Here is a 7,575-nt window from a genome sequence, read left to right as displayed (position 1 = left end):
TCATGCAGAGAAGACACATAACACATTTAAGGACTTACACACTAGACCAGCTGAGTTAAGGAATAAAGACAGGAAAGCAAAATGTACCTTCCCTCCCTTTAGTAGCAGAAAACAGAGGAGCCACCTCATCTGTTTAGAGCACAACCTGATCCCACATCAAAGCAGCTAAAGAAGGTTCGGTGGGAACTGCTGCCAGGCAGCTGTTTGTGGCAACTCAAATCACAGAACCATAGAATAGTTTGAGTTGGAAGGGACCTTTCAAGGTCATCTAGTCCAACCCCCCTGCAATGACCAGGGACATCTTCAACTAGATCAGGTTCCTCAGAGTCCTGTCCAACCTGACCTGGAATGGTTCCAGGGATGGGGCATCTACCACCTCTCTGGGCAACCTGGGCCAGTGGTTCATCACCCTCAGTGGGAAAAGTTTCTTCCTTAGATCTAGAGGTTTGAAAATGGTTTGAGTTTTCCAGTCTCCCAATGAAGGCACGGTGTGCACTAATCCTCTCTGTGGTGTAGCTGGGGAGGAGGCTCCCCAGGCCCTTTTGTTCCACAGAGCTTCTTCACTGCCAAAATTGTGCCCAGTAAGTGGCAGCTCCTTGGTAAACAGTATAATCATTAAATGTCAGCTACTGCTTATGGTTTAATTGCTTTAGAATTTGAGCAAGCAGCTCTTCATTCATAGCAAATTGGCATTTCATACATTCAAGTTTGTGCTATTAGCTGCACAATAGAGAGGCTGGTTTTCTGTAAATATTGAGATTTGGTAATTATAGCCCAACAGTTATTAACACCCCATGGCAGATAAATACTTCAGCTGCTGAATCTGCTGTGGGCAAACCTCCTTCAGGAAAGAGCATCTTATCACTGAGTGGAGGAAGGCTCTAGCTGCCATACTCCATTAACACCACGTTAATGAGCCAAAAGCCCACGCACCACAATGAAAACATACCCTGAAGTGTAGCAGATGGGCTCAGAAGCCAAAGCCACACAATGGGGAAACCTCAGAAATCATAGCTAAATTCAATAGAAAACAAAAGCTGGGCAGCTTGGCCCTCCTTGTAGTAAATATCCTAGAGTAACAGGCATTCTTGGATCTTACTGGGTGAAATTGTGGACTTTCCATTGACTTCAGGAGGACCCAGGTCTCATCTGGTTACAGGCAGTATGTCAAAACCCATCCATAACCCACTCTGCACCGGTGTCTCCAGTGAAATCCTTCAGCGATGCTCTCGGAGGACTTGTGATTCAGTCCTTCGGGTAGCTGCACTGCTAAACCCACGGCAAGGCTTCACGCATTGTGTTGCTAGAGCTGCTTAAAATAAAATAAACAAAAGTAAGTTGGTAAATGTGACTGAATCAGCGTGGGGGGAAGCACCAACACATTAATCCTGTCAATGATTAACAAGTGTCTATTAGTCATATGTGATTGACACTTCCCCACATACTAGTAAAAGTGCTACAGCATCATTCGTAACAGTAATGATGTCATAGCAGAAAAAGCCATCACACATAAATGTGTTTGCTGGGAGGCAATGGCTATTGCACATGTTTTTTGAGACTTTATTCTTTTACAGACTAGTGTGTTACCCTTCCCACCAGCGCTACATCACTCTGTCTCATTGTCATTAGCGAGGATGTACATGAAGCACAAAATTAAAATTAAGTAGCTTTCAGTTGTACATGCCAGACAGAGCAAATGCATCCTTGAAGTCATTTGATAAAGCTGCGTGTAACTACTGTTTTGCTAGTGCTGTGGTTTGTAGGCAGCAGTACTAGTATCAAAATGAGCATTCTGTACGTCAGCCTGGTAAAATTTCCCCTATTGCTGCTTGTGAATGCAAAATGATTTCAAATGGTGGAAGATCCTGCATGTTTTGCCGGGGTTTTAATACTGTCAGGAATTTTTGGACAAAGCTGCTTGCCTGCCAGGTTTTGATACAATGGTCATTGGGAAGGGCTTTTTAGTCAAAAATGCAATATCCAGTCATCCGGAGGGAGGCTTTTTGCATCTTACATCCCTGCCCTGGTCTCTGTGTCAGTGTGCCCAGGGAAGAGGCAACTGAGCCCCTGCGGCTCCCACTGCACAGTGATCCTGCACCGCGGAGATCCTCGACTCCGTGCGTGCCTGCTGGGAAACGGAGCAAGAACCAGGGAGGAATCATACAAAAAGGCCTTATTAAAAATGGGGTAGGGAAGGGATAAGGACTCCAATGTATACCTGATCCTCCAGAGGGGCCTCCTGCTTAGGGTCGGTCTGGAAATTGAGGTGCTTGGTAGAGCACAACTTGGCCAGAGTTCATGGTGCCAGGGCTGGCAAGATGGTCTCTTGCCTCTTTGCAGCCTCAGACACATGCTTCCAGTTTCCAGTGGCCGAGAATAGATCTTGGTTAATAATACCAATGCCTGTATTAAATATATTAAAGTGATAGTTAGCTCTGTGATCTTCCACATCAGACTTGCCAGACAGCAGCGACTCTAAGGCACCTTCACCATGCTGTTCTGATGCAGGGGCCATTTTCTGATTAGCCAAAACTTTCCTCCCCTCTCCCTGCTGCAAACAGGGCTTGTCACCTGTTTCTCATCTGTTTTCATTATAGAGGAGAAGTAATTGGTACATCTGGGCGTTATTGGAGAAAAGGCTTGGCTGAAGCCATAATGGGGTAATTACAGACTGAACTGAGCCGTGCCGATGCAGCGTAAATACATTTGCCGCTGAGTGTGTGATGTTGTCACGTGTCCATTCAGACGGCTTTTTTGGGAGAGGGAAGAGAGTGGGGCAGGGTGAAAAGCTGGCCATGCCTGACCTGTCCCGTGCATGCGCGGTAAACCTCGAAGACACGAAAACCCTGCCATCGCAGCAGAAAAGCAACAGTGTGCCCCACTGGAAAGTGGACCGACTTGGGTCATTTTCCAAATGTCTTGTTTTCCTGGGGATTCAATTATCCCCTGTGTGACAGCTTGCTTCTGGTCTTTTGTGACTGCAAGGAGACACCAAACCGAAATAGCTCGTTTTCACTGTTTCGGTGGTGCTCTCTGCTAAATAGCAACACATGGCTGCTGGTACACCACAGAAGCCAGTAAACCTAATGTAAAGCGTGACGGCAGGCTCTGACAGCAGCCTGTGCCGACTGAAGGAGAGGGGAAGATAGTACAGGGAACCAGAAACCTCAAATGGCTCTGTGTGTGTGTGTGCGCGCGTGTGTGTGTGCTTTGAATAGGGCTCCTAGACATATCTCCACAAACTCCCAACCCTCCATCCCAGAGGTGACACTTCCAGTGCACGAGAAAGTGTTCAAAGCCTCTGTGGTGTTTTACATCGTTGGTACATGGCACATCACAGTCTGTCACACGGTGACAGAACAGTTGAGGTTGGAGGGGACTTCTGAAGCTCATCTGGTCCAAACCCCCCTGCTCAAGCAGGGCCCCCTAGAGCTGATTGCCCAGGACCATGTCCAGGTGAATGCACCATGCCCATTGCTCCGAGCTGGTAGCATCTGCTTTGAGCCATGGGGCTTGGGTGCAGTTCTGCCAAGCCCAGGAAGATGTTGAAGTTCAGAGGGTTTTGCCTTGAGGTTTTGCAAGCACCAGTGTAAGATGCTGCTGCAGTAACTGAGCCAGCCCCATGCAAAACTGGAGGCCTAATGGAACTTGGATCTTTGGCTGTCTCTTGGCATGTCGTTGCTACGCTGTGGGGTTAGAGAGCTTTAGGATTTCAGAATAAAGGGGCAGGATAAGCCTTCTGGAGTTGGGCGTGTTTCTGGGGTCACTCTGGCCTCCAGCCCACGTCTCTTCCATAGTTGGTGTAGCGCATTCGCAGGGGCACACTGTGGTCAGGAGGGAGGTTTTCCCAGGGTGAGGCTCATCCTCCACACCCTCCACACACAGTGTGCCGTACCCTGCAATTTCCCCAAATGCAGGAAACTTACCCGCGCATTTTGGGGTAGGGGCTGTTTGTGTTCATACTCTTCCCTGTTTTCATTTTTCACATGAAATTGTCATACCTTGATCTGTAGTGAGCAACACATTATAAAAAATATTAAATAGATGGGTATGATGGTGTTACCCTGTACATATGGAAAAATCCAGAATGGGAATGGGGAGAAATTTAGCCATGACACAGGCAAAAGTGGCATTTGCAGAAGGCAGAAGACAGAACAGAGCAGAGCAGAGTGGCATTGGTGCTGGACCTCTGCAAGCTCCACACCAGGTGAATATCCAGCTTTATTTCCATAGCCTGAGACTACCATTTCTATTTCTTTCTTTTACCTTTTTTCCTGATCAGGAAAAGATTACGTCCTTTTGGGCTTGACTAAAATGGAGCGATCTGTTCATTTAGCTGCTGAGAAGGGAAATTAACTTCATTCTTCTCCGTCTACCTTATTAGCACAAATATTGCGGCTGCATTATCCCATCCCACATAAAACCCTGTACAGTAGAGCCTTTTAATTGTCTGGCTAATTGTTTGGCCTCGAAGCTGACTATTTCCGATTGTCTAATTCTCATTAGAATGCCAGCTGACACCAAGTCCTCCAAAGCTTCCTTTAGCTGCTTTTAACCACTTCTGGACTAATTTCATGGTGTTAAAGGCACTTACAGAAAGGCAACCAACAATAAGAAACACAGTGCAAATGTTTCTCTTCTCTAATGCATTCAACATTTTAAATCTTGGCCATAAAGGAGTTTTGATGCTGGTTTAAATGCATGTATCCCTAAAGAGTCACAGCATTGTTGCTAGTGTTCAGAAGTGTGTAAAATGCGTGGACTGAATATCTAGGCACAAATGCTTCAGTCCTTGATCTGAAATATCTCCGTCTGAAATCAATGGGGTTTTTTTTACCCTATGAATAAGGAATGAATCAGGATGGCACGGTGCAGGCCCCCAGCAAGAGAAAGGACTGGTCTGTATTACAGTGCTCTTTGTTAAGCCTACATTAAGCATTTCTGAGGACAGCCTACAAAACCTGCATGAGACTAAATCTTGGGTTCACACTCCAAATTCAGTGCCGTTCATTATCGCCATGTAGCCCTTTGTAATACTTCAGCACCCATTTCAGAATCTGGCTTAGTCCATAGCCATAGTTAGAAAATTTTCCTGTTGTCTGTTCCTTCAGTTATCTTTGAACAGCTCTCAGCAATCATCTAGTGAGTCACCTGAGACTAGCCAAAGCTTGCCCCGTGTTGCCATCAAACTGAACAAAGGTAGGAAGTGACATTTGCTAACCTAAAATCTAGAGAGGGGTTAAAACACAGCCAGCTACTGAAACTGGAGGGTATAGATCTGATGAGGATTTATTATCAGTTTTAGGACTGGATTCCTTGATCACAAATGCAGGAGAAGAGCAGGAAAGGCTTCAGTGCTGCAGTGGTGGAGGCACTGGCTTCCTGCAGATGGGGGGACCTCCTGCTTAACTAGGGAGCCTTGGCCGCTGGGAGCCAGTGCCCGGGGCACCCGTCCCCTGGCAGCCTCAACACTGTATTATTTTCAAAACGTTGCATTTGACAGCTTCCAAAATGAAATACTGTGAGACTGCCGGTTCGCAAAAGTTTGGCGTTTGGGGATTTTCTTTGCAGTTCTTGGACCCTTGGAAGGGTCATGTATGGAGTTCATGAAACTCCTGCATGATGTCCCAGCCCACCATGACTTGTGTTCCTCTCCTGAACATCTCGGCACCGCCGTCCCCCAAGGTACGTTAACTGCCTACTGCATCGCTATCTACAGCCAAAGCTGTTAATGATATCTCCTGCCATGACGGGCAGCTGAGCCTTTATGTCTGGCATATACAACTTCTGTTTATATCTTGTTCGGAAGATGTGGTAGCAAAATTGTATGTCAACAGATTGTTCTTTTGTGAAAGATAAAAGGGGAAGGACAATAAATCTTCTTCCATCTTGCATCTTGGGGTGCCTGTTCCAAAAACCAGTCCTGGAGACCACAGCCAGAGCGACCACTGTTCAAAGAGCAGTACAAGGCCACCGATTCAGCCTGGGAGCTCTTTCTCCCACCCTGAGATGGGGCATTTCCTACGTTTTTCAGTACTAGCTCCACTGCCCTGACAGGCTTCATCTCCCAAGCATCCTGTTTTAAAAATAGTTGAACTGGTTTTGCCATGGGTTTCTCTTCCTTTCCCGCTTTCTAGAAAATCACAGTGTTCTCCCTTGACATTTTCTCCTGTCTCACAGAAGAGGAGACCAGGTTACTGGTGTCTCCTGCATCTGTGAACACAGATGAAATTTATGGCTTTTTGGGTTGTATTTGTAACTGTTTTAACAGCATGGCAAATGTCATCTACAAAACCCCCTGTTAGGCTGTTTCTTCCCCAGGCACCGCATGCTTTGCAACTGCTGCAATTCGGCTTGGTGTGAATTATTGCTTTTGTAGCTGTAGACACATCAGGGATTTACCTGAATGTGACGCTTGAATCGTACGCTTCATGTGAGCCACGTGCCTTCCATATAGAGGAACCACACGTACCACCACTCTCACCTGGCTCACACAGGCATAGGTTAAAATGCAAGAAAATGCCACATATTGTTTATTGTATGCATTTCTCAGGTTTGTGCCTGCATTTAAACTTCTAATTGCCTTCAGGTCTCATAGCCTTGTAAACTTTTTTTGTTTTCTCTTTTGTAGATTTTTTTTTATTAGTTATAACTCAGTTCTCTAGCCTGAATTTTTCAGATAACCACAAGTATCTGATTGATTTTTCCTTTTAGCCTAGGTTCCTAAGGAAACAAATCTCATCCATTTGTGTTTCTTGTCTGTAATAACTTCTGGGCAATTTTTCAACCAAATTTGATAGAAGGTTAAAGGTCTGCAACACATAAGTTCCTGCAGTTTCCATGAAAATTATTCTGGTTAGGGGAAAGAAGAAGAAATTAAGCTGGCACTGGAGGAAAGGTAGCTGTCACTCAGTTTTCAGTGGCAGCAGCCAACTGCCCAGCTATCCAGCAGCATCTAGCCACAGCAGTTTGTCCCACCAAAGAGGCTGGGAACGTGAGAGGGAGTTGAGCAAACTGCTGTTTCATGGTGGGATTTTGAGGACACTGGGCACCAACCCTCAAGAAACTGGAGTTTACCAGATCCATTGCTCATGGAATGACTTCGTTAAATAGGACGGCTAAACAAACATGTTCCTTCCTCCTGATTTTGTGTCATTTCTTTTCAAGCCAACGCATCTGAAAACAAGAGTCTAATGTTAGCACAGCTTCCCCAGAAGAGGTTTCCAAGACTATGAGCTCCCAGCAGCTCTTACTGAAATTAATGGGAGCTGCTGGGGCTCAGTGCTTCCAAAAATAAAAACACTTTGCCAGTGGTACAGATGCAGATGTCTATATTTAAGCCTTTTTGAGCACTAAAGCCATGTCTGAGCACTGCAAAACAAGTAGCCTAATTTCTATAGGTACTGAACAGCCTTACTGAAGTCAAGGGACTTACGGGCTGTATGGATCAGGCTATATGTGGAAGTCAAGGGGTAGATATAGGTAGCTGAAACTTAGGCACGCAAACTGGAGCACGTGGGCCATGCACCTGAGAGCGGGGGTTTTCGAAGCGTTCAGCCTTGGCATAAGTGATCC

The sequence above is a fragment of the Phaethon lepturus genome, unplaced genomic scaffold, assembly GCF_000687285.1.
Source record: "Phaethon lepturus isolate BGI_N335 unplaced genomic scaffold, ASM68728v1 scaffold20603, whole genome shotgun sequence".
NCBI classification, from domain to species: Eukaryota; Metazoa; Chordata; class Aves; order Phaethontiformes; family Phaethontidae; genus Phaethon; species Phaethon lepturus.
Note: the sequence above shows the minus strand (reverse complement) of the source record.